Genomic DNA, 27,308 nt, shown 5'->3' with positions numbered 1-27,308 from the left:
CCTTTTGTCCTCGAATGGTGAAATTGCCTACAAAACACATTTTTCTAATATAATGAGGTTTTAGTCGCTCAGAAGTGAGAGAGGGTTGCCGCTCTGTGTGAGCTCAGTATTAAGGAAGATCAGAACTGCTTAGACGTTACAGTTGGTTTCTTTCTCCTTCTTTCTCAATTACCTTGGCTAGTTTTGATCTTCCACTTCTGGTCCTAAAAGAAAGGTTCCCAAAGAGGCCGGCAGAAGAAAATGAGGGAGCTGTTAACAAGGATCTGCTGGCCCCTCTCCTCGCCTCCCTGGATGCTGAGTCTTGCAGGTTAACGCTTCCAATGGAGCCATTTAAAATGGCCATGATGCCCTTGGAGGAGGGCGGGGGAGATCTTTCACTTCCCCACTCCCTCTGCCTGTTTTGTAGGCTCAGAGAGGAACTGAATAGAACTGGAAAAACTGCACATGCTTCTAGCCAGAGGCTGACAAGGAACATGAGGACATGGAGACAGTTGATTTTGTTGGGGCGGTGATTCTGGGACACTGCCTCTTTTTTTTTTTTTTTTTATCATTATTTCTGTTACTCTTACGATTTCATTCATCCGATAAACAAATAAAATTTGTTTCAAAGTATTGCTGACTCATGGTGGTACCCCCAGAAGTCCTAAGCATCGTTCCTGTCTAATCAGCAGGCTGGGTTTCCAGAGATAGTGTTTCCATCTTTTTTCCCAGAAAAGGGCAAAGGAAAAAAACAAAGGAAAACAGATTTGTTAACTCAGAGGCCACTGGGAAGATCCCTGGCTGCCCTCTGTGATGGCCCAATTCTGGGCACAATCCCCAGAATGTGTCCAGGAACAGGCTACACTGGAGATTGGAAGGCACCCATGAGGGGGGATCATCTCTCACCTCTCCTGTCAAGCGAGCCCAAAGCTGGAAGTAACAGAGTAGGGGGGTGGGAGTAGCAGCTCTGGGTTGGTGGAAAGAGCACAGGCGCCAGGAACGTGGGGAGGAATCCCTAGTCCACATCCTTAATCTTTATGTGCCATTTATTAGCCACAAGATCTTTAACCAGTTGCTTAAGGCTGGCTGAGCCTCAGTGTTTCTAGCTTTAAAATGGGTATAGGTTCTCCTCATTTCCCAGATGGCTAGAAGACTGAAACTAAAGAGTTGCTTGGAAGAGCTGAATACAGTGTCCAGAGTGCAGCAAATGCTCAACAGCTGAGGGGGCTTTGAAGATGAGTCCCATCTTAACTGATTCTCTCCCTCCCATAGTGACCCCACTGTCCCCTGGCTGTGAGACACACACATACTGCCCACGTGCTCTTCTCAGGGACTTTCCACTCTCCTTCCCTCACTTTTGGAAACTGACTTGGAAAAGGATTTCATAAAAGCATTCATACTCAAGAGTGAATGTCTAATAAGTTTTCCCTTTTCTAGGAGTATCGCATTTTTAAGGATTTTTTTTTTTTTTTATTCATTTGAGAAAGAGAGAGAGCACAAGCGGGGGGCAGACAGAGGGAGAAGCAGACTCCCCACTGAGCAGGGAGCCCAACACGGGACTCCAATCCAGGACCCCAAGATCATGACCTGAGCCGAAGGCAGACACTTAACCGTCTGAGCCACCCAGTTGCCCCAGGAGTATTGCATTTTAATCGGGAATTAAAACAAAATTATTTTTAAAAGTGCAATTTTAGTCTCAGCAAGCTAATAGGGGAGGTATGTTGCTTTGGTTTGTTTGTTTGTTTGCAGAAGAGGTAAAAAGGAATTCTTCAGAGAGCCCTTAAAATTATGCAAAGAGGTGTCTCTTTAAATGGCTGGTTGAGACTCTAAATTTACCTACCAGTTTATAGAAACACAGAGGATAGAGGAACATGATGAATGTCACTAAGAGAATGCAACCAGCAAAATCTAGACTGAGAGTTTCTATTTTCTACAATACAAATAATATTTTTTAGAAATTAATTGCAAGGAAGAGAAAGAGATGTTGGGGAAACCTGTAAATTAAGAGGCATAAAACACATATTTAACCAATCACAAGTTGTGGACCTTGGTTGGAGCGTAACTAAAAACAACAAATTATAAAAATGAAAATTATGACATTTATGAGACAATTGGAAAGTTAAAGTTTAATTTAATTGGATGTCTGAGAATTTTAAGATAATTGTTAATTTAATTTAGTGTGATAATATTGTGGTAGTTTAAAAACAGAGACCGTATTTTTTAAAAAGATTTATTTATTTTAGTGGGAGTGGGAGGGGCAGAAGGAGCTGGAGAGAGAGAATCTCAAGTAGACTCTGCAGAACCTGATGCGGGGCTTGAGCCCACCACCCCGAGATCACAACCCGAGCCGAAATCGAGAGTTGGACACTTAACTGACTGAGCCACCCAGGTGCCCCAAGGAGTCCTTGTTTTTGATATACATAGTGAAATAGTTAACTAATAAAAAGATCTGTGATGGTTAATTTTGTGTCAGCTCGGCTAGGCTATGGCGCCCAGCTGTTTGGCCAAACACCAGTCTAGTTGTTGCTGTGTGGATATTTTTCAGATGTGACCAATACTTAAATCCGTAGATTTTTAGTAAAGCTCATTACCCGCCATAATGTGGGTGGGCCTCGCCTAATCAGTCGAAGGCCTTAAACCCGAAGACTGAGTTTATAGACCAAGAAGCAATTCTGCCTCAGGACGCCAATTAGAAGAAGCCCTGCCTGAGTTTCCAGCCTGCAGAATTCAGACTCAAGTCTGCAATGTCAACTCTTACCTGAATGTCCAGCCCCCACAACTGAATGAGCCAATTCCTTAAAATAAATCTGGGTAGAGAGAAAAATCCTGTGGTTTTGTTTTTCGGGAGAACCCTGACTAATTTGTGATCTTTTATCTGAGATTTGCTTCAAAATAATATGATAAATGGTGGAGAGTGGATCAGTGGGTAGACAGGGAAAGACTGACCATAAGTTAATAGTTTTGGGGTCTGGGTGATGGGTACTTTTGAAAACAGGAGTAATAGTTTCTAACTTTATATACCTTCAAAATTCTCCATAATAAAACAACAACAACAAAATACTCTTCTTCCATGTAATTATTGCCAAGGGTCATTTGCAAAGTGTCAAGAGCTATGTAAGGCAGATTTTTTAACCCAGCTCTGTCCAGTATTTATAAGCTCCCTCCTCCCACCACACCCCAAGGCCACCCCTACAGTGTTTTCAGGGATGACTTCTGAAACCAAAGGCAGCTAGACTTTGGCAAGATCGGGGAGAACCTCCACTCAGAGGAGGGACCTGAGAGAGACCAGGGCTCACTGCAGGTCAGGTCACTCAGCTCCTGAAAGAGGCCAAACTGTTTCTAGAATCTTGTTCTCTGCACGCCCATCTGGAGCTGTCCTACAAACACTCTTGTTTCCCTGAAAGGGTATTTGATCACACAGTGCAGGGAGGAGAGAAGCCAGGGCTCTCCTCTCCTGAGACGTTTCCTGTCACGCCACCCCATCCCTAGCACACGGTAGCCCTGCTCTCCTTCTGGCCCCTCTTCATTTGTAATGAACGATTTCAGGCATGCTGAAGAGTATACCAATAAAATCATGGGTAATTTCCCACCCAGCAGAAAAAAGTAAACAGGACAGGCTCAGCTGAAGACTTTGAGCCCGGCGTAGACTCCCTTCCTCGTCCCTCCCTCCCCAGAGGTAACTGCTCTCTTGAACGTCAGTCATTTTCTCTTTTCTTTAAGGAGGAGGAAAAAAAAAAGGAGGATCAGTTGTTTTGGTTTTATTTTTTAAATTACCGTGGGTTTTTAAAAATGCTCTCACGACATATATGCTATCCATAAACAATATCCAGTATAATTATTATTGATGTTTTACATTTTTAGAAATGTGTTCATATAGTAGGTAGCCCCGTGCACCCTGCTGTCTTCACTCAGCTCTAGGTCTGTGAGAGGCATCCACGGCAACCCGCGTGCGTCCAGTCCATCCATTTTCGCACTGCTGAATTGCATTCTGTCATAGGCATGTCCCACAATTTATTGATCCATCCCTTGGCTGATAGACATTTAGGGTCCTTTCAATTTTTCTTTTTGACGAACAGGTAGCATGAACATTTTTGCACTTTCCTCATGCAGAGCCGAGAGCCTTTCTCTAGGACTTTTTCCCACTCCGTTGTTTCCCCACCAAGTTCAGGGGTGCAACCCTGACAGCTCAGGCGTGATTCCTTCCCTGGGTTAAGTGCTTGCTCTCTGCCTCCCTGGCAAGGTGAGGTAGCCTTCGGGCAGTTACCTAATGAATTCAGGCAGGCATCACTTGATAAATGAACATTTCCTCATAGTGTCTTGCTGTAAGAACAGGTTTGGGGAACTTAGTTATCTGAATAATTGCCCTGTCTAGACTCAACCGCCACTTCCCTGAAGTTCTTGGCAGTATCCAAAAGGGGTCAGCGCTAATAGAACACAGTTAAATATAGACATCTAGGAATAAAAGGCCTAATTAAGAACCAGGAAGTTGCTCTTGGGAAATTTAAAAAGTTTGCCAAGGCATCCTTAGCTGTGCCAAAGCCTAATTTGGCAAGGAAATGCTCATGAGAGCCCCAAGTTGAGGGGGGGGAAAGAAGCAGATTTATCCCCTAAATCACTAGGGCTTGCTGGCTGGCTGCTTCTTGGGTTTGCCCCCAGGTCATACTCCCTCGGACAGGGAGGAAAGAAAGCCACCACAAGGCAATTGGATTCGATTTCCTCCCGTGTCAGAGTCCTTCTAATTTCTCGAAACTACTAATTTACCAGATGGAAGAATTTCGGACCCTGAGATACCTTTCCAGTTCTAAGTGCATTTCTCCTTACCTTTATGCCATCTGTGAGGAAAAAAATTGCCTCTCTATTGGAGATAACACAGTGGAAACCCCTTTGTCATCCTGATGTGAGTAAACAGGGTGAAGTGCCGTACTCTTGCTTGTCAGCTTTTAATGGACTTCTGCTATATTTTACTAATATCGTTTGACAAACTCTGCATGCTAATCTGGATTTGTGGCCATGTTTCTAGTACCTACTCAAGAATTATAAATTAGCTTGAGTTTGGGCGCCTGGCAGCCTTGGTCTGTGGAACATGTGATTCTTGATCTCGGGGTGGTGAGTTCGAGCCCCACGCTGGGTGTAGGATTACTTAAAAAAAATTTTTTTTAATTGGCTTGTGTTAGGGATGCTCGATCTTCATACAAATATAAATGATACTCCAAATTGAAACTCCAGAAGACAGCCTTGATACAAAATATAAAACTGTCATTTTTGTCTACTCAACAGCCAACCTAGGGAGGCTGCTTTGGGCAGCACAAATGTGGTTCTGAACCACCTCAGCTGGTGTGACCTCACCTGTAAAATGGGGTTGTCTGTCTCCTAGGGTTCCTGCTCGGATCAATGAAGAGAATGTACTGGAAAGCACTTTGAAAAATACAAAGTGCAATTCAAATGGATTATTGACAGCCCTTTGTTAAGTGTTCGTTTGATTGCTGAATGTCCTTGAACACAATGAAGCATAATTTCTTATAAACCGTTTTATAACTCAGACCTTTTCACTAATTCAGAATGACCTTCTCTCCAAGCAGTTCAGCTCCTGTGGTTTTATTCCGCAGCCCAGGAAGCTGCCGTGGAGAATCTTGTAAAGGAAAGGGCTTTAGAGGTCCCATCGTGCCCCATCTCAGCCCCACCTCAGTGGGGCTCATCTCTCCATCCCACCCCCCACCCCACCCCAGGTAATCCTCAGACCCTCAGATTGGACATCTCTGATGAGGACAGCTCCCCGGGGGCACGCAACAGCCCCTCCGACGGAAGGTAGGGTACCAAAGTGAACTCCAGGGAGTCCAAGTCACCTCCGCCCACCAGCCCCAGGCCAGGGGTTGGCAGACTATGGCCTATGGGCAAAATCCACCCAAGGCCTGGCTTTCACTGTCTGTGAGACAAGAATGGTTTTTACATTTTTAAACAGTCGAAAAAAAATTGAATAGTATTTTATGACGCGTGAAAATTAGGCAAAATTCAGACTTCAGTACCCATACATAAAGTTTTATTGAAACACAGTACATTTGTTTTCATGTTGTCTGTGACCGCTTTCACACTGCAACAGCAGAGCTGAGCAGTTGCAACCCAGAATTTATGGCCTGCAAAGCCCAAGATATTTGCTATCTGTTCCTTTACAGAGAAACGTTGCCAACCCCAATTTTACGTTGGCAATCTTAACCCCTTTTTAAATGTGTGAATGTTTTCCTGCTATTGACTCATTCTACCAATCCTTTTTAAGGGCCTATTATGGTCCAGGTGCTGTGCTGGGCACCGGGGATATTTCAAAAACGTGTGACTAGACCTTAAATGTTCTCACCACACACACACACACACACACACACACGCACACGCACACGCACACGCACACACACACACACACACACTACACAGAGATACCATAGGGATTCAGAGGGAGCATTTCAGAAAGATTTCACAAAAGGAAATTTGAGCTTGAATGGGTTAGGTTTTGGAGAGTTGGAGAGAATTAAGAGTTTTTTAGCAAGAAAATATCCCATTAAAGTCACAGAGTCGGGAAAGCTCGTGATGTGTTCTGAGAACCCAGTAGTTCATCCAATACGTTAAGAAGGCTGCCGGTGTGGCAGGCATGAGTCTAGGTCCCGAGATACACCAGTGGGCAAAATAAGAACCCCCACTCTGGTGTAGATGACATTCAAGTGACCATGAGCTTGGAGTAAAAGGTTCATAGAGGACAAGAAGGGACCCAAGGTTGAAAGCAGGTAACAGACAGGAATGGAACACCCACCTGAGGAAGCCCCCTAGTCTGCTGGCTCAACAGAATTACAACCAGAAATACATGGTACCTGGCCCTGCTCTTATGTTATGGCCTCAGACTCTGGCCTGGGACATTCAACGTTCCAGAGCCTCAGTCTCTCGTCTTCCAAATCAGGGGGTAGGATCAGATCTAACTCAAGAATTCAATGATGGTGGTTACATCTTGGTTTTCTTTTCTTTTCTTTTCTTTTCTTTTTAAAGATTTTATTTATTTATTTGAAAGAGAGAGCACAAGCAAAGGGAGAGGGAGAAGCAGACTCCCCATTGAGCAGGACGCCTGACATGGGGCTAGATCCCAGGACCCTGGAACCATGAGCTGAGCCAAAGGCAGACGCTTAACCGACTGAGCCACCCAGGCGCCCCCATCTTGGTTTTCAAATAACAAAATTTCTGGGATTTGCAGGGGAAAAGATCTAGATAGCTATTAATTTTGGTTTTGTTTACAAGTTGCAGTTGTGTTTATTTTTCTTATTTTGGGAATTAAAGCTCTCCAAGTGTGTTTTTCTTTAAAAAAAAAAAAATGGTAGGATTACATGGTCCCTAACTGCAAGGATCTACAATCCCATGGAAAAGAGATGCACACAGTGATTAAGAGCATGGACCCTGGAGCCAGACCGCCTGGACTTGGACTCCCCAGCTCCGCGCTGGCCAGCAGTGCCGTGTGAGTAAGGGGGGTTACGTGCCCACCTGAGCCTCCATTTCCTCGTGAAACGGGAACAGTAATGGTATTGACATAAAAGGCTACTGTGAAGATTAAGTTAGGCAATATGTATAAAGGGCCTACAACAGTGCCGGGCTGTCAGTCAGTGTCCATGGACGTTATTATTATATAGCCGAACGAATAAAGGGGACAGAGAGTAGTGGAGGCAGCGATCAAAGTCTGTAAGGGAAGAATGGCATTACAAAGTGGGGAGGATTGCTTCTATCTGACAAATAGGAGGGTTAAGTGAGGCTTCGTGGGGGCTGGAGTGCTGGAGAACGAACAGGTGCTTTCCCAGCAGACGAGTGGGATGACAGTATTTTAAGGAAAGAAAACTGCATGAGGAAAGATGGCCCAGACCAATTTCACCTTCTCCACCCCCATCCTCTCCGCTGCTCATCTCCCCAAGTAGGACTCCTTCCATCCCTCACCCCACCATTGCCACTGGCTGCTCAAGACAGATACACAGAGGTCTTCCTTGTCTCCCTCTCCAGCTCGTGCCCCAAGTGTGGCTGAGTCTACCTCCCATGCATCTTCCAAGTCCATCTTCTCTCCCTGTCTCCTGCACCTCTGCGTCTCTCTATATCCCTAGATCTCCCTATAGTTCTATATCCCTCTAAGGGATTCTGCCCTTGCTCCTAGCATCGAATCCCACTTCCTGACCCTATGGAATCAGTCCTCTCCCACCCCCGAATCCCAGTCAGCCCAGCTTTCTTTGGTATTCCCAGAAGCTTGCTGTTTCCTCTGTCTGGAATGTTCCTTCCTGCTCTCTCTCCCAGTCTCCCTGAGACTAGCAGTACTCATCTTTCACGTGGCAGTTTTGATGCCACCTCCTCGAGGACATGTCCCTGACTCTTGCACTTGGCCGCTACCCTCTCTGGGTACTCTGCCCTTACCACAGTCAAAATCAATCAATTATTTGTGCACTTGAGCTTCATCTGTAAATTCCGTGAAGGCAGGGATTTTTTTTTTTAAATCTGTTTTGTTTTTGTTTTTTTTGCATTGGTATATGACCAGCACCCAAAACAGTGACTGACAGATAGCTAGGCACTCAGACAATATGTGTTGAGTGATTATCTTTTCCTAACTAGGCAGTGAGTACCACATAGCCTGGGCTATGTCAGTCTGACATGCTCAGAGCCTACCTAGCTCCTGCTTGGCTTGTACTAGACACACTGCAAATATTTGTTGGACAAGTGAATAAATAAGTCAATAGCTTCAAAAATAGAGCTCCAAATGCATTCCCAGATTGGTTCTGATACTCTGATTTGTGGTCTGAATAGCAAGGAGCAAAGCCTCCTTCACCTGGGGAGAGATGTACACCATGCTCCTGTTAGCATAGCCTAAAAGGGCAGGAACTAATCCAACGGTGGCATCTCAGAAACAGAGAGGGTCTTGTGGTTGATTTCGTTCAGTCTCCATTGGATGTTTGAATCCTTCCCTCATCACTGCTTCATTCAGCCTAAGCTTGAACACCTCCAGAAGCAAGAGCTCACTCCTCATTCCTGAGGACACCAATCCCATCTTCTGTCACTCCTGTTTGATGGAAGTTCTTTGTGAGCCTGAAGCAAGAGCTGGTCCCGTGTAGCTTCCATTGGCGGACCCTCACTCTAGTCTCTATGACACAGATTTTTAAACTATGAATTTCAACCCATTAATAAGTCAGGATATCAATTTAATGGGCTCAACAAACGTTTTTTAATGAAAAAGAATGGAACAAAATAGAATACAATGGCAAATATCAAAGTAAAGTGAACATAGTAAAGGCAATAATGCTTTCTGGAATGCTTATTTCAGGTTTAAGTGTGTATTTCTGTGTCTTCTGGGTGGAGATATAAAATGTAGTTCTTCCTATAGGTAACAGCCAAGCGAGTCTGCGAGCCACTGTCCTGGAGAATTAACAGACATGTGCCCTCACATGATGGCCCTTGCAGCGTGTCAAGACCAGTCAAGATGGCCTCTTCCCCGCAGAACAGCTCTAGCTTCTTTCCTCCCTTGTCCCCCATGTGATGCGTTTGTCAGCTACTTTCCCTTAGAACTTTGCCTGCGTCCCACTTCAAGAGTGGCTCTAGGACATGACGTTTAGTAGCATACTCTGCGGCCACAGGTCTCTCCCTCGCCAGCGTCGGTGCACATTTTGTAGTCCTAGTGTTTCCCTGAAAGTGAAGACCGTCAAAAAGCAGCCAAGTGGAGTTCTGTCTTCTCCCTTTACTCCATCGGATTACACGAGTGGCTCCAAGCAGCAGACAAAGCCCTTCTTGGGTTTTCTTGTTCCAAATCTCATTTTAGCTACGATATTCTCCCAAGATGGACCCAACTCTAATTAGTGGGGTTGTTTTATTTGGTCTTTGGGGCTGCCGTATCACACTAATGTCTCGGATCGCCCAACTCTTCCATAGCCATGTCTATTCTAGCCTGTACTTAGGTAGGGCTCTTGGGGGAAGGGGAGACCATTTCAATCTTTAATTTACCCAATTAAATTGCTTCTTGTTGGCCTCAGTCTGTATTTCTGATGGTGTCATTTTGGATCCCGATGATTCCATCGCATGCGTTCACCATCTCTCCCTCCGACTTGGGCTATTTGAGCCAGTTAGCGTAACTGAGAGAGCAATGGCTCTGAATCAGACGGTCTGAAGTTCAAATCCCCAGTCTCTGGCTGTGTTTCAGTGTGCCCTTGGGAAAGTTACTTCATCTCTCTGTAAAATAATACCTCACAGAGTTTTAGAAAAATCAAGTGATATTTTATATATATTACATGACACAGAGTGGACATGTCATAAATGGTAGTCATGAGCAAAAATAATATTTGCCCCAGACAAAGGGGGACAGAGCTTCCTCCCCCACCACTAGAAACTCCCCGACTGAGGTTTCCCATTATCACTGCCCTTTATAGACCTTCCAACAGTTTCCAAGTTTCTTACCTATTTGTGAATCCAGCCCCCCTTTTTTTCTCATCTTCAGCAACATCATGAGAGGTTTATCATACTCTTTGCTGAAACCCAAACACAGAGTTCAGTGGAATTCTCAGGACTCTTGGCCCAAGAATACCAAAGGACAAGGAAGGATGAGGAAGGGGGGAGAAGTGTGATTAAGCCTGATGGGGCTTGATCCTTGTCACCCAGTGTTGTGTCCTAGTGATTACCACATTCTCTTCAAGACGCTCACAAAGTAACCCTTCTAGAACCATTTTTTTCCAAGACGGACCACATGCTAACCTGTCTGTAGTCTATAAAGTCAACTTCTTTTCCCTTTCTGAAAATGAGCAAATGCGCTCGCCAGCATTTTTTTACAACACGCCTTCTTTTCTTTAAGATTCTTCTAATTTCAACCCATCACAGCTTGCAGAATCTCGTCTGCAAGTGGCCTCAGTACTTCGCCACCTATCATTTATTCCAGAGATCCGATTTCATTTAGAGCAACTACGCGTTTCCTAAAAGCTTGTTGGCTTCCACTGCCATGTATCAGAGCCCATCCTTCCTCTGCATTCTCCTGGTCAGAGAAAACAGGCAAAAACACGTCTCCCAGAACCCCGTCTTCTCCGGGCCAACTACAGTTTGGCCACCACGTGCAGGGACTGGGGCTGTCCCCCCTACCCCCAAAAACCTCTCTTTTTGTGGTCCCAGGTGTTTTTTGACTGCCTCGATTGTTTTAGACTTTCACTTTTCTGATACTCTTCTTGTGATCACTCTTGGCCATGTGCTTGCCTTGTGGTTTGAGTTTGTGTCCCGTCATACCCAGGTTTTCCCTTCTTGCCTAACAAGAACCCTAAGGTGACACAGCTACTTTCTTCTTTTGGACAGACTATCAGATCTAAAGGAGTGATTCGTCCTGTTGCTTCCTATCCCTTTGGGAGGCCAATAAACAACCCAATGAGCTTATCAGAAGACTGCCGATTGCCACTGGGCAAACTGCAGAGCAAAAGTTTGGCATCTTTTTTTGGTTTTTCTAAAAAAAACTCGTTAGGAATAATAATAAGAGTTGTTAAATATTACTGAGCATTTATTTATTTATTTTTGGCCAGGCTATTTTCTAAGCACTGGAAATGCGTTATTTTATTTCATCTTCCCAACAACCCTTCTGGCAGGACTTATTATTACGTCCATTTTACAGGTGAGAACACTGAGGCACAGAGAGGTGAAGACATGTGTCTGTGGTCAGAGAAGAAGTAAATGACAGAACCAGGATTGAAGCGCAAGCCTACCCAATGCCATAGTCTCCGTTCTTGCCTGCCACATCATAACAACAGGTATCCCTGACCTTGTAATTAGTCCACTGGCCTTTTTCAATCTATGCTGGACCATATATTTATCTCCATCAAATATTATTCCTGCCTGTCTTACCTGGGACTTGGAATGTATAAATGTCTTTTTGAACTTTGATTACCTATACATTCACTTTCATGCCAGGAACTTCTGCTCTCTCTAACTTCCTCTGTTATGCTTCTTATGACCACGTGGCACTGCAATCATTTCTTTACACGTCTGTGAGCTCCCTGATATGATAGGCTATTACTTATTCATTTTTGTGTCTGCTGAATGAATGAACAAATGAATGAATGAATGAATGAATTCTATGTGTTCATTCACATTATCAATTTGAAATATGTTGAGTAGGCTGACCTTAAGGGGAAAATCCCAGTATCTGTGTTCTTTCAAGAATGATGCTTTATTTTCCCGGTGGGGTTGACCTTTCTGAGCAGGCTGGTGGCGGAATGGCATAAAAATCCCTCTTCTCACGAATTCTCACACATGCCTGCAATACCATAATGAAAGATTTATCCATTGGACTTATGTCTTACAGCCATTTATACCTCAGTCCCCGCTCCTTCAAAGAAGGAAGATTTCGTAGAGCCATGAGGAGGAAGCATGAGGTCTGCGGACATTGAGCAGAGGAACACAGAGAACCTTCCAGAAGGGCCCAGAGCTAATCCAGTGTGCTGCCGGTAGAGACCCCGAGTTCCACAAGCAGAAGCCCTTAATAATTTAAAAAAAAAGAAAAGGACCCAGAAGTGTCCTAGGGACTCTCAAAACACTTTCACTTTCAATAAGATGTAGGCTCCTTATTTTAAAGCAGGAAACTTAAACACAATCAGCTCCTTTAAGAATGAAAGTCTTTATCAAAGCAGTTCTTTAAGAAAATAGCCTCAAAGGCCTTGGTAAAAACCTGAGGAATTAGAACAAATGAGGTCAGTGTCATATGTGTTGTGCGTGTCTATGAAGATGTGATCCAAACTGAATTATACTTACCGGCGAAGCACTGAGTGGGTGGACGTGACCAGCTGCACCCCAAAGTGCCTGCTTCTGAGAGGCTATCTCTGGCTTGATCTTGGCCCAGTGCCCACCCCTCATCTCAGCACATTTCTGACTTCCCCAGCCATCCACTCCCGGTGCTGGCTTAGAAAGAAAAGGCTGCTGTTATCTTAAGTGAGCAATTTAGCCCTTATTTAGGCATTTCCTTAAAAAACAGGTTACATCAGCTTGTTGGGTGGCAGATCCCAGCCCCTCGCCTGGTTTTTGCTGCTGACTCTCTTTGGGGATCTGGGGTCAGCGGTTTCGGCTTCCTCGGCCTCAGTTTCTGCATCTGGGCTTAGGGATCGGGAGCAGGGGACCAGGAAGTGGTTATTTCATTAGCAGAGTGCTTTATACCATTTCATTACTCCATGAGCATCCTCCTGCCTTGCTTCCTCACTGGCATATTTTGAGACTAATGAGATAATGGACTGCAAGTGGTTGGACAAGCCCCTCGGAGGGAGATAGTGCCCAGGACACTAGCCTCACTTCCTCCTAAAGTAATTCTGGTTATCATCAATGCTCACGGGTGGAGATCTAAGGAGTGACCTCACGTGGTGGCCACAAGCCACACACGTTGCCTCCAAGTCAATTATCACAAGAAACAATCATGTTATTTACCCGTTTCATTCTGATCCTCAAAGCAAATGGATAAAGGAAATCTATGGCAACTCGGTATGAAACCCAGAATCTCATATCTTTAAATGACAAATAGTAAATAAATACGAAACAGAAACCCATTCAATTCTGACCCGGAAGCAAGAGGTTGCATAATGTACTTGCAGTTAAGTGTGCTTAAAAAAAAAAAATCCACATCCACATTGAAAAAAAATCCATTTGTGCACAGGATAAAATATTAGTAAGGTATGCTCATCTTCCTGGATACCTCTGATTAAGCACACCACTGTAAAGGGAGTTCACTGGGCACCGCATAAAATGAAAGGAAGGGACCTGGTTCTTTAATAAGCTCACTGAGATCACCTTAATTAACTGATCAATTTGGAGTGGGGGTAGATTAGAGAATCCATTCAAGTGTCTCTTTGATGAAATTGACAGGTGAGTTTGGTGCAATAGGTGGGGAGAAATGAGAGAGAAATGAACCTCAAACAAGTAATTCCTTCCAGGTCTCTGGTTGGTGGATTTTGAGGACAGCCCCCTCTCCAGTCTCACAGCGTTGTAAAATTTAACCATTTCTCTGTGTTCTGCTGAAATACTTCATTTCGGAGTCCCGGGAAGTGATTTTGTCTTCTGTTCATTTGTATTAGGAACTTAGTGACTGACATCCGAGCAGTGCAGGCTATGGGAATTAGGGAAATGATGTTAGAGCTGTTTAGATTTCTGCTTTTCGTTCTACAAATATAAGGGAAAGATTTTAAATATTAGATGGCAGAAATAAAATATGGATAAAGAGGTATTCACACCAGGTCTTTATGGATTAATAATTGCAAACCTTTTCTAAGTCTTTCTCTTCATTATGTCTCAAATATTGAAGCTGCCTCTCTCCAGTTCTTATGGCTATGTTCGCCTCTGTAGGATTATGTGAGGTAAAGAGCTCCCACTATGGCTCTCAGCCCTGGGGTCCCAACAGCTGGGAAGTGTACGGCAAGTGAATGGAATAATCCATTTCAAATAATGAAAAGCTAAAGTTTATCAATGACTTACTATCCAGAATATAAACAGAATGTTTCAAGGTTATCACCATAAGGATACCTCTCACTTAACCGAATTCCAGTGTGATCTTACTTCCTTTCCTTCTCTTTTGGGTCACAGAGTTGAATTAATTCTACTGTTCAGTTCATAGTGCACTCATCAATCTATAAGAGGCCTCTCTTTCATTTTATTGTGGTTTTCTCTCCTACTTCCTGATCCTCACTCCAGTCTCCCCCTGTTCCAGACCCCTCACTCCTTTATTTAGACATATGTGGATATTTGAATAATATATAGTATTGCTTCGTGTGTGCATGTTCCATTACCAAAGACAATGTCCTATAAATCTCATTTTCTTTCCTGCTTTTTTCATTCAACTCAATGCTTTTGCAATCCATCCTTGTTGTTTTATGTAAATCTAATTATTACTGCTGAAAGGCTTACATAAAACCACAGATGCTTGGCCACTGTCCTAGGGACAGACTCCTGGTTGACTCCATCCCTTACTATATCACAGCTGGTGCTGTGGGAGCACACACGGGGCTGTCCCCTCACAGATTTGGGGAAACCCGTCTCTGGAGTCTACAGAGGAGTGGGCTCGCTGAAGTCCAGGCTATTACAATCCCCCCAGCAGGGCCAGAGGGTTCCCATTGCCCTGAATCTCTTTCAACAGTTGATATTGCTAAGATTTCCAAATTTTGACGATCTGATGGTTTTGAAGTGGACTGCATTGTAATTTAAATTCGCATGGCACTGATGACTAGCGAAGTGAGCATCTCTCCATATGCTTATTCGAATTTGGATTTCTTCTACTATGAACTGCCCATATCTTTGCCCATATTTTTCCTACATGGGTTTCTTATATTTTTCTTGCCAACCTGTAGGAGTTCCTTAGGGCATTAATTCCTTATTGATTTTGGACACTGCAAACATCTTTCCACAATGCCTTCTGCCAGGTAGGTTAACTGTTTTCAACTGAAATCCTTATGCTTGATATAGCCATACCCATCAATTTTGGGTTTTATGTTGTTTGGGTCTTGGTTAAGAAATTTGCTCCATACCCCAGAGCCACAAAGATATTCTTATACGTACTCTTCTATAGGATGTGTTTATACTTCCCTTCATACTTAGGTTTTCCATCCATTTGGAATTTTTTTTGTATACGTTATAAGATACGAATCCAACACTTTTTTTCCCATAGTGAGTCAGTTTCCCCAACACTATCCACTCAACGATCTATCTTCCTCCCACTGATTTGGGAAGAAGTTTTCTTATGTACCAGTTTCCCATGGGTACATGGTTAGGTCTCTGGGCTCCCTGTTCTCTCATTCTGGTCTGGTCAGTTTGCCTGTTCCTGAACCACTACCTCACAATTTTATTGTGATGGTTTTGAAATATGTCTTAGTCAATGTGTTTCTTTAAGTGAGAGATAAAGTAGGGTTAGTAGACTAGGAATTATATATAATCCCACAGACTCTCTTATCCTTTTGCTAAGCCATGATTCCCACACTGGTCGCCCATGGGAAGGTATCCTACATGTAAATGTCATCTGTAATGTACGCCAAAATGGGGAAAAAAACTAAAACGTCTGAGAGACCATCTGTTTGCCCTCCACAATTCTTTGGGACTAAAATTGGAAGTCTTTCAAAATAAGAAAGGGTATCAATAATTTTTACTCTTAAACTTGAAAACCTATAAGATGATTCTTCTATAGGAATTAAAGATCTTCAGGAATGATATTCCTCCAAGATTTACGAGGAGCGTAATATGTATGAGGTCATCAAGGGGCAAAGTGGTTAGTAGTTTGCTCCATTCCAACAGCCAATCTGTAATGGGCCTGAAACTGGAACCTCAGATCTCCTGGGACTTTCTTGTCAACTTTACAGATAGATACCTACTGTCTCCTGTGGGCTAGGCATTGTCACATGGAATGGAAAAAGGAGTGAACAAACACAGTTTCTGCCCACATATTAGTCAGTCGGTGACTTGCCTGGAGCCTGCGTCTGCATCCTCACTCACGGAAGGATAGGCCTATTACGAAGTCAGACAATTTTCAGTCTGTCCGATCAGCCAGAAGCCAAGTCAAATACATTTTACACACACCAGCTGATAATCAGCTCAAAATTCTAAATAGATCCTGCCGTGGTGCACTTACTGGCCAAATATAGACCTAGTCTATAACTCAGATAAGACAAAATGGCATGCCAAGAATGTCCTTCGGAAACAGGAATTAGATAGAAACTACAAAAGAATTTCTGGATACGCACAGTTGAGGAATTTCCAGATGAAAGAAAGGGTGAATATTCAAGCTCAGGAAAAAAGGGAGGAAATGAAGGAGAAAGAAAGGTTAGATAACAATATAACATATTATTTAAGAGTTTAAAGCCTCGAGCCAGACTGCTTGGATTTAAATCACCCCTTTTCCACTTAAATAGCTATGAAGCCTTAGGCAGTATTTCTAATCTCTCCATGCTTTGGTTTCCTCATCTGCAAAATGAAAATAGAAATGAAACCTACCTCATAGGATTCTTGAGATGACTCAGTGAATTCATACATGGAAAAGCAATCCCAACAGTGTCTGTTACATATTAAGTAGTCAATGAATGTTATTATTATTATTATAACAGTATCATCTCATGTTTCTCAAATACCTGTATAGAAAAGTCTGTAAAGATAGAACATAAAATTGTAACTGTATGTCTCAAGAAGGTAAGATTACGGATTTTCCTTCTTCTTTCTCCTTATCTGCATTCTTCTAATTTTTCCAACCATGAAAATACATCGATTTCCTAATAAGGAGCAACAAGTTATTTTTAATTTTTGAAAAAAGATCTATGAGATGAGTAAGGGTAGGGGAGAATGCCACATCCATACAGCCAAGAGCTCCCTACAAACAAACAGTCTAGGAATGAAGCAACATTTATGAGTTATATCCCCAAATAAATAGGGAATTAGGGAGCTGATGAAGGAAGAAAAGGAAAATGGAGAAGAGTGAATTTCTCCTAATTTTTTATTTTGTGCTCAAGGTTAAGTTTCAGTACAGCAGCAAAATGGACAAAGAAATGAAGTGCTGTGAGAGGTCATAGGGACAAACATCAACTGGCTCTGGAGTTTTGAAAGGCATTGGATAATTTCATGACCATTAATAACATCTGCAGTCCTGCCAGGCAGGCTAATGGCAGGGGTAATTAGAGCTTGTGCTTTAAGACAGATGACTGTTGGTCAGAGCCAGGGAACAAGTCCAGCCCTGGGGCCACACTGCCCATGGTTACATAGGGCCAGCAGGGGGCAGGGCCTGGCCAGGAAGGACCCTACCTGATCATAGCAAAGGCTTGACCTGGACTGGCCTCTGTGGGTAGATGCTTAGCTCACAAAGGAAATAGTGGGTGTGGATGCAGCTCAGGGCTTGGGTCTGGATATAAAACTGGCCCACACTAATGTCCTGTGATGAAATATTTTCATGCTCACATACCCAGAACTTAGGTTTACAAAAATACATTCAGTTCAAAGAAATTGTGAAATCAACTAGTAGTTACCCAGCAATAATTATGCACTGGTAGAGTGGTTTTCCAGTCATTCAAATTAAGAAGTGACCATTTCGAGACCTGTTCTTTCTTCATGGACAGAACAAACGGTTTAATATGGATGTTTTGGTCTTTCTTCTCTAAACAGCTTAAGTTGTTCAGTTCTTTAATCAAGATGATATATATCTTTTCTAAAAGTTTTGTTATAAAACGCAAATATGTGTTTTCCAAGTGTAGTTTTCCATCTAGACTAGTCTTGAAATACTTCCTTCTATTCACAGGATGGTTCACAATAGAGAACATAAAGGAGAACACTTGCCATGCTACTTGGGAATTTGTCTCAATAATTTCTCCTGAGCAAAAAACCATAGTAAATGACTGTATCAATAGACTTCTGCATGAGTTTCCTCTCTTGGTGATATTAGACCTCATGCGGTGCTACACAATTCTAAAAGAAAATCCTAACCAACTTCCACTTAAACATTTCAGATGAAGAAAAGTGTTTATCTCAAATTTCTCTTGCAATGCCTCTAAAATGACAGAAAAGGAATTGAAAATGTTTAAAATCACACACAAAAAAAGGCCAAAAAAGACAAAAAACCCAGGAAAGGAGATGGCAGGACACCAGTGAGGTCAATGAAGGCTTACAAGAGAGAAAGCATAGGGATGGGGTTGGGGACTTCCTTTCCCAAAAGTGTGACAGACTAGACTTTCTGACAAACTGTATTGCCAGAATGCACTGAGATCTTACCTAAAGTACGTGCAACAAATGTAAGGAAAGGACATGGAAAATATGAGGGAGTTAAAAAAAATGGAAGACAAACTGAGAAGACATGCTAGAGTACTGTAAAGAGGCTAGAGAGAACAGAGGAAATGCAAATGTCACTAAACTAGCGAAAAGCATGAAGCTACTGGTCTAGGAAACAATTCATCTTAGAAGAAATTCACTGGTATTGATAATCTCCTCCTTTTTTAGCTGGGTGGTAAATGTATGGGTGGTCGTTACATTATTGTGCTTTTCATATACTTATATATTAAATATAGTTTTCAAAATATACTCAAAATGACGTAATTTAATAAATTAAAGTATTTGGATAAACACGAACCACTTTGGCTTCAGCTTTCTGAACTTTGTGAAGTTCCTGCAGAAGAATGAGGAAGGGTTGGGAAGCCAACAGGAAGCAAGTCTCTGTGAACCAGGCCCCTAGACAGTCTCAATGGCTGGAATTACCACATATATGTGAAGGGAGAGGTGAGGAGGAAGGATGAAAATGAGATTTTAATAATCAAGCCCAGACTCCTTCCCCCAACAGACTCAGCCAGAAGGCTGTCCTTCCTTTACCTCAGGAGACTACAGGGTCAAAAGGGAGAAGCTGAGTCTAAAAGGTCTGGCTGTAGGGACACTGGATTTAGCTAGGAAATGTACCGAAAGCCCACTGTTTTAAGGGAGTTCTCCCCCGCTCCATAACTCCTCACCTTGTTGAGCTCTCATAATTCCAGTTTCTATAATTATAACCACTTCTACTCTAACTCTAAGACAAGAGGTTAGAGGATAAGTGTCTGAAGAAATGGGCTGACTCAAAAGAAAACATCTATAGACATAGATGTTTATATAGAGAGAGAATATTTCTATATAGAGAGAAATAGAAAAATATATTTCTCTCTATATAGAAATAGAAAACATCTATTTGGGGGGGTGGGAGGTCCACAGTGAAACGAGTAAGTTCCCACCTAACCATCTGTAGTAGTCTGCTCAGGCTGCCATAACGAAATAGCACGGACTGGGTGGCTTAAATAACAGACATTTATTTTCTCCCAGTCCTGGATCCTGGAAGTCCAGGATCAAGGTGCCAGCAGGTTTTGTTTTTGGTGAGACTTCTCTCCTCAGCTTGCAGAAGCTGTCTTCTCACTCTGTCCTCACACAGCCTTTCCTCTGTGCACATGCAGAGAGAGCTCTCTGAGGTCTCTTCCTCTTCTTATGAGGACACAAGTCCTATCAAAGTAAGGTTTATCCTTATGACCTCATTTAACATTAACTACCTGCTAAAGGCTCTATCTCCAAATACGGTTACTTTCGGGGCTAGGCTTCCACATATGAATTTGGGGTGTTCACAATTCAGTTCATAACACCATCCTAATGTAAAGGAAGACTACCTACCCATAAGCCTTGCCCCCTCCCACCCAGAGCATCTCAACATCTCTTTTGTGCCTCAGTCTTAAAAGTAAACAAGTAGTCATGTATTAACAGACAGTTGAGGAAAGCTTCCAATATGAAAGTCATACACCAAAACAAACAAAAACAAGTAAGTTGAAGGGACTGAAACAAGACAGGACCAGAGCAAACTATAACAACAAACTATAATTAATATTAAAATAACATGAAAGACAATATTGTAACTATGAAGGACAAAATGTAATGAAAAGGAACTATAGAACAAGAAAGAGTTCTTTAAAATTAAAAATGTCATAGGAGGCATTTAAGAATTCAATAGACTTTCTACTGATGATAAACTTAAGGAGCTCTTCCAGGAAGTAGAACAAAAGAGATGAAAAGTTGCAGAGAAAAAATAAGAAAATGTAAGTATCAGTCAAGAGGTCCAACATGGAAATAGCAGGAGTTCTGAAAAGAGAAGAGAAAAACACAAAAGGAAGAAATTATTAAAGAAATAACCAAAAAAAAAAATTCCCAAATTGAAGGGTACCAGTATCCAGCTTGAAAGAGCCCCAATATAAAGAGCCATCCCAAAGGAAGTAATGAGTGAAATTTCAATAAAATAAGGATAAAAAGAAGATCCTAAAAGCTTTGGTGCAAGGAGTAGGAGGAAGAGGTCACATATCAAGAATCACGAATGAGAATGTTATCAGACTTTTCAATGGCCACAATGAAACTTTATAGATAGTGGAGCAATGCCTTCAAAAAACTGGGAAGAAATTCCCTACCTAGAGCTTTATATCCAGTCAAATTATCAATCAAATGTGAGCACAGAATAAGTTTATTTCAAACATGCAAATTATTTTGCATGCACTCTTTGTTAGAAGCTATAAGACATTGTGTTCCAGTAAAACAAGGAAGTAAAGCAATATGTGAGCTAAGAAAAAGTGGAATCTAACATAGGAGAGAGATAAAAGGAATTTCTAAAGTGATGGAAAAAAATCAAGGAACAAAAATAGAGGCATGTTGGGATGCCTGGGTGGCTCAATTGGTTAACGGTCTGCCTTCGGCTCAGGTCATGATCCCAGGGTCCTGGGATCGAGCCCCACAACGGGCTCCCTGCTCAGCGGGAAGCCTGCTTCCCCCTCTGCCTGCCGTTCCCCCTGCTTGTGCTCTCTCTCTCTGATAAATAAATAAATAAAATCTTTAAAAAAATAGAGGCATGTTATTTAGAAATTTGGGGATGAATGACAGAAAAAAAAAAAAAAAAACAGCCAAAAGACTTGAAAGTGATTGCCTCAGGAGAATAGAACCTGAGTTCGGGTAGGGGTGGGGCATGATGGCTCTTTTTCAATATGTCTTCTAGTACTATTTGATTTTGAAATATCTGTATGTATATATTACTTTGAAAATACTTCAGTGAAAAAAAGATCTAACTCAAATTTAATCTAGAACGTCCAAGAACCTAATCCCATTTTTATTTTTAAAGCATCAGCTAAAGCTTGTTTTTATACATTCAGTTTTTCCACTTAAGTAATGAAGCACATTAGAGAAAAATTGGAAACAATAAAGAAATGGGAAAAAAGAAATCATATTACCCATAATCCCACAAGTTCACACAATCATTCTAATCATCCCCTTCACAGCCTTTTCCTGTGTAAATTTTAGTTGCAGTCAAAGCATCCATACAGTTATTTCCTGCTTTTTTCCCCCACAACGTTATACCATGATCAATTTCTAGCTTGCTGCATAGCATTATAACCATCTTTCTTGATGATTTGACAAGACTTTTCGATCTGAGTGTCCCACTCAACAGCATAGAGTGCCCCTCTCACTCCCTCCCTTGCATTGTTCTTTATCATGTTCTTCAAACTCTCCATGCCCCTGCTTTGTAAGGGCCTCAGCTCTGGGATGCTATCCCTCAAGAGGGCTTCCTTCCCATCACCCCTGGAGAATCCGCTTAAACGAACTCCTGCAAAACCTTCCTGTACCCCAAGCTAAAGTCGACCCTTTTTTTCACATTCTGTTCTCATCATGGCAGTTGTCATTCCTTCATTCTTTTTTGTTTCTTAGTGCATATGTATGTATGTATGGCCCGTCCACTCAATAGATTGTAAGCTCCAAAAATGCAGGAATTATAACTATCCTCTTTCCCACTCCACGTCCAGCACAGTAAACACAGCATGGCACAGAGAAAGCCCTCAGTACATATTCTGGGGTGAATAAATGAATGAACACGTGACTGACTGATGAGTGGATGAAATGCTAACTACCTCAGGCCACAGAGAGAAATCTGAGGCTGAACGGGGCTAATAGAGGGTTTGTTAAATGATGAGTCAGGAGATCTGCTTCCTACTGACTGCCACTAACCAGGCACATGACTTAGGATAAGGCACACTTAACCTCTCTGCACCTGGTTTTCTCACCTGTGAAATGAGAGGGTTGGGGTAGGTGGCCTCCCTCATCTGTTTCAACCGTAAGTACTAAGGTCTGCACCTTTGCAAATCCTCACTTTGCTAAAGACTTCTGTTGTGAGTTTTGGAGAATAGCTTTTTGGTTCCGTTTCCCAGGATGATGAATGAGTGGAAATTTTAGTCAAACAACGGTATCTTTTTCTTTTCTCTATATGACAACAAGCAATTAGTTTTAACAGGTCTTGTCTCTGTCTTTTCTCTTGTGAGAGAGGGAAATAGACTTATTGACCAGGTAAATGAAGCAGCCTGAAATTGGAGAATGGCCTGACATATGGAAACTTTCTCGATAGGCAACGATCCTTTAGAGAAATAGTATAGAATAGTGGCCATCTTAGTCCATTTGAGCTGCCCTAACAAAATGCCACAGACCGGGTGGCTTATAAATAACAGAAATATATTTCTTACAGTCTGGAAGCTGGAAGTCCAACATTAAGGCACCGGCAGATTTGGTGGCTGGTGAACCCAATTCCTGGTTCATAGATTCATAGATGGCTGTCTTTTTGCAGTGTCCTCACATGGCAGGAGGGAGTGAGGGAACCCTCTAGGGCCTTTTTATAAGGGTACTACTCCCAATCAAGAGGACTCCACCCTCATGATCTAATTACCTCCCAAATGCCCCCACCTCCTAGTACCATCATACGAGGGGTTAGGTTTCAACAAAATGAATTTTAAGGAGGACACAAACTTTCATACCATAGCGGTGGTTGAGCATGTGGTCTGATGGCAGACAAACCTGGCTTCAAGTAGCGTCCATGCACAAACTTGAGCAGGTTACTTAGACAGAGAGGGTAGTATGCTGGAGCTAAAAGCTACAGCTAGACTGTAGGGGGTTGAGTCCCAGCTCCTGCCACTTACCAGCTGCAAAACCACTCACGTCTTCGGATCCCAACTGAAAATACAGATAAGAACATCCTACCTCATAAGGTGGTTGGGAGGTTCAACAAATTCCAAATTCATAAGACCCCTTGAACAGCATGCCCTGAGAACACACAGTCACTGCTGTTTGGGTCAGCAGCTGCTGTTGTGTTGCTGTTATTCAGTCTCTCCAAATCTAATTCTTCATGCACTGATTTAATGAATATTTACCAAGTGCTTCTGAAGAGGCCTCATGTCACTTCATTAAGTTCAGATGAAGTTTCTGAGCCTCAATTATAATGCCATTAGCCTATAGGACTGGGATTACATGTGCTAATCTCTCTTACAGTAGTTCTCAAACATGGCCCCTGGCATGATATCTTGGGAGAACCGCCTCCTGAAGGTGCTGATCATCCACGGGAACACACTTTAGCACTAGTCTGCATCAGCCCCCTCCTCCACTGTCCTGTCAGGGGTCAGACCACCATAAGTTCAATCAACTCTCCTAATTCCCAGTCTAGGCCAGAACAAGCAGGGGAGACAAATGGGAAGAGGAAGGGAAGAGCAAGTCAAAGATGGGAAATACATTTAGACAGCCAGGGAAAGAAAGAGATGGGTGACAAGTTACCAGAAGTTGTCTCATCCTGATATAAAGGGCAATAGACACAGAGGTCTTTGGGATCTCATGTCCATTTCAACCTTCACTTTCTCGGTCATTTCCCTCATTTCCATTCCTAATCATGTGAGAATACTTCCGGAGTAGGGATTTGAATCAACGATAGTGAATGAAATATAAAAATAATCAGAAGTAAATAATGGCAAATTTATAAGGAGTGTATAAAAGTTGCTCAGATTATATTTATTCATTTGCACATAGAAGGATTAAAAGTTTAAATTCATAATTAAATGATAGTAGATTTGAGATTATAGCTATTGGATAGTCCTTGGATAAATAATTGAAATGTATCATTGTAGAGTATTTCTATTTCTCTTATTCCATACTTAGGATTAATATCAATGATTATTTTTTTTAAAGATTTTATTTATTTATTTGAGAGAGAGAGAACGAGAGAGAGAGAGCACGAGAGGGAAGAGGGTCAGAGGGAGAAGCAGACTCCCTGCTGAGCAGGGAGCCCGATGCGGGACTCGATCCCAGGACTCCAGGATCATGACCTGAGCCGAAGGCAGTCGCTTAACCAACTGAGCCACCCAGGCACCCAATATCAATGATTATGTTGCATCCAACTGCCTTAAAAAGGCTTCAAACTTCAAAGAAAACTCATAACTTTCTCCTACAAAGTTGATCTTCCATGTCCCCTCTCTCCATCTAAATAAGCCGTAAAATCTATAGATTATTCTTCACACTCCTAATTCCTCCATCATATCCAAAACATCAGCAAATCCAATCAATTTGAGCCCACAAATATCTCTCAAATTGTTTTTTTTCTTAGTCCAAAATAGTTATGTTTAGAGTGGTAAAAGAGATAGATTTTTTTTAAAAGTCTCTAAAGGGGCACGTGGGTGGCTCAGTCGGTTAAGTTCTGCCTTCGACTCAGGTCATGGTCCCAGGGTCCTGGGATATACCCCGCATCAGGCTCCCTGCTCAATGGGGAGCCTGCTTCTCCCTCTCCCTCTGCCTCTCCCCCTGTTCATTTCTGGTCCATAAGTTTTAGAGCTATGCCCAGCAGAAGATCGGAACTCAGTAAACATTTATTGAATCTCAAGATGACTGAAACCTTGCTCGGTTTTAGAATGCGTCAGACCTCACGCATGTACAAGTGCCCCCCCCACCGCTACACACACACACACGCACACACACACACACACACACACACTCCTTCCCTATGGCCTGTTTTTTTGGAAAAGGGAAAAATCCAAAGGTGAATAATGGAAATGTGACCATACACAGTTACGTCAAGACATTCTAGGTAAGAGTGAAAACTTACACAGAGGCCTCCCAACTGCCCATGCTTCTAGACTCATCTTTGGGTGGGTCTAAGAGGCAGGGGTGACCAGAGCCCTGAGGATCAAGCACCATGTGTCTGGTTGTAATTCCCAGCTGTGACCCTGACCGGGTGAGGGAAGATGGGCCGCACCCCGCCCCACCCCCACAGCCAGAGCCGAGGGGAGGAGCAGACCCCGCCCTCCGGCAGCAGGGATTGTGCCCCTCAATTGGGGGCTAGGTTGGGGCAATCCCGGCTCTCCACCTGTGCCCTCTGTCGCTCCTGGAAGAGTGGTCTTGCCCTGGGTCCAAATCCCAAACTTCCAGTAGCCCTTCCAGCTCCTTCCACTAGGCCGAGGAGAAAACGTTCAGGGAGGACCAAAGGAGGGGAAAGGTAGCAGGTGGGGCTGAACCAGGGAGGGTCCTCCCAGGTCCAGCTGGGAGGGCGCTGGGGCCAGAGGGGCCAATGACTGGGAGGCAGGGCTGGACTTCACCAGGGCTTTGGCGAGACAGAGTTTGAGAAAGCCAAATCCCTTTTCAGCTGGGTGAGGGGCTAGGAATGGGGATTCCAGAAACAATGTCCATTGTGGATTCCTGAAGCCTGGCTGGGGCCCCCACCACTGAAAGGGTTTTCAGTAGTTAACAGGGACAAGAACTTGGTGCACGCTTTTTGTGCAATCCCTGGGCCACCATATCTGATTGCCTGACCTTCCAGAGGCCAGCAAGGTGAATTGTTGGCCTTCTCCAGGCCTGCGCAACAGGCTGCAGTTTTCAGGGGAAGAATCTTCAGAGCGCTGGCTTTCCCACCCCTTTTGGTATTTCCTACCTTACAGGCTGCCAGAGACCATTACAATGGTGGAAACTCGCTGGCTCTGTGTAAGCTTTTCATTCTAGTAAACAAATGCTGGTTGTGAGCTTCCCTATTTCCCTTCCTAGCCTGTGGAATTCAGCCCTCGCCCTGCTGCAGGCTGAAACCATAAACTTCAGCGACAATGCTCCCTGTTTGGGGCATTCTTTCTCACTCTGTTTCTCTTTCCAGCTGTCTCTCCCTCCCCTTCCCTTCTCTCCACCCTACCTTCTTGCCCAAACCCATTTTATTCATTTGAAATTACCAGTACAGCATTTCCCACACCGACACTGGCAACCTGAGTTATAGATTGTGAGTTTCCAGTCCACTGCCCAAATGACTCATAGTACTTATTTTATGTGCCTCTTCGAGGCAGAACAGGTAGCAAAGAGTCCTGAGTAAAATGCAAGTTTGCCACAGTGAGCTCATACTTCTGCATAATTGAGTGGATGTAGATCTTCCCCAATTGTGGCTGTTGGCCCTTGGTTTAGACCGAAACCACCAAAGAATTATGTGAGTAGGTATAATATTTGTCTCCAACAGCTTAGCTCTTTCTGTCGGTACCATTACTGTCCCTGTAGATCCTTGCATGGGTGTGGGCAAGCCGCTTCCCACCGCCCCTCCCCCCTCCCCAAGCCTGTATTTCCTCAGCTGTAAAAAAAAAAAAAAAAAATAGGAGTTGAGCTAAATTATTTCTGAGATCTAAGTTTAAAATTCTATGAATCTGAGATTCCAGTTGACCAGTATTAATTTAAATCCACTAATGATAATGAACCCCTAGACATCCCCACAAAGATGAGAGACATTGGTGACTTCAAGTACTTCTATGGAAAAGGGAAACATTTATTAGAATATAATTTATATACAGAAAGTGCATGTAAGTGTACAGCCTGATGATTTCTCACAAACTGAATGTACCTGTGTAACCAGCTTCCTGATCGACAGACAGAACCTGACCAGCTCCAGCAAAAACATCTCATACTCCCTTTCCAGTTTGAGCTTCTTCCTCAGCGCTTCACAAATAACAGATTTTGACTCTCCACCTAATCTGCCTCCAAATGTGTTACTTAGGCAA

The sequence above is a fragment of the Eumetopias jubatus genome, unplaced genomic scaffold (assembly GCF_037043125.1).
Source record: "Eumetopias jubatus isolate StellerSeaLion01/CBP00866 unplaced genomic scaffold, mEumJub1_p1.0 scaffold_2, whole genome shotgun sequence".
In the NCBI taxonomy this organism is placed as follows: Eukaryota; Metazoa; Chordata; class Mammalia; order Carnivora; family Otariidae; genus Eumetopias; species Eumetopias jubatus.
Note: the sequence above shows the minus strand (reverse complement) of the source record.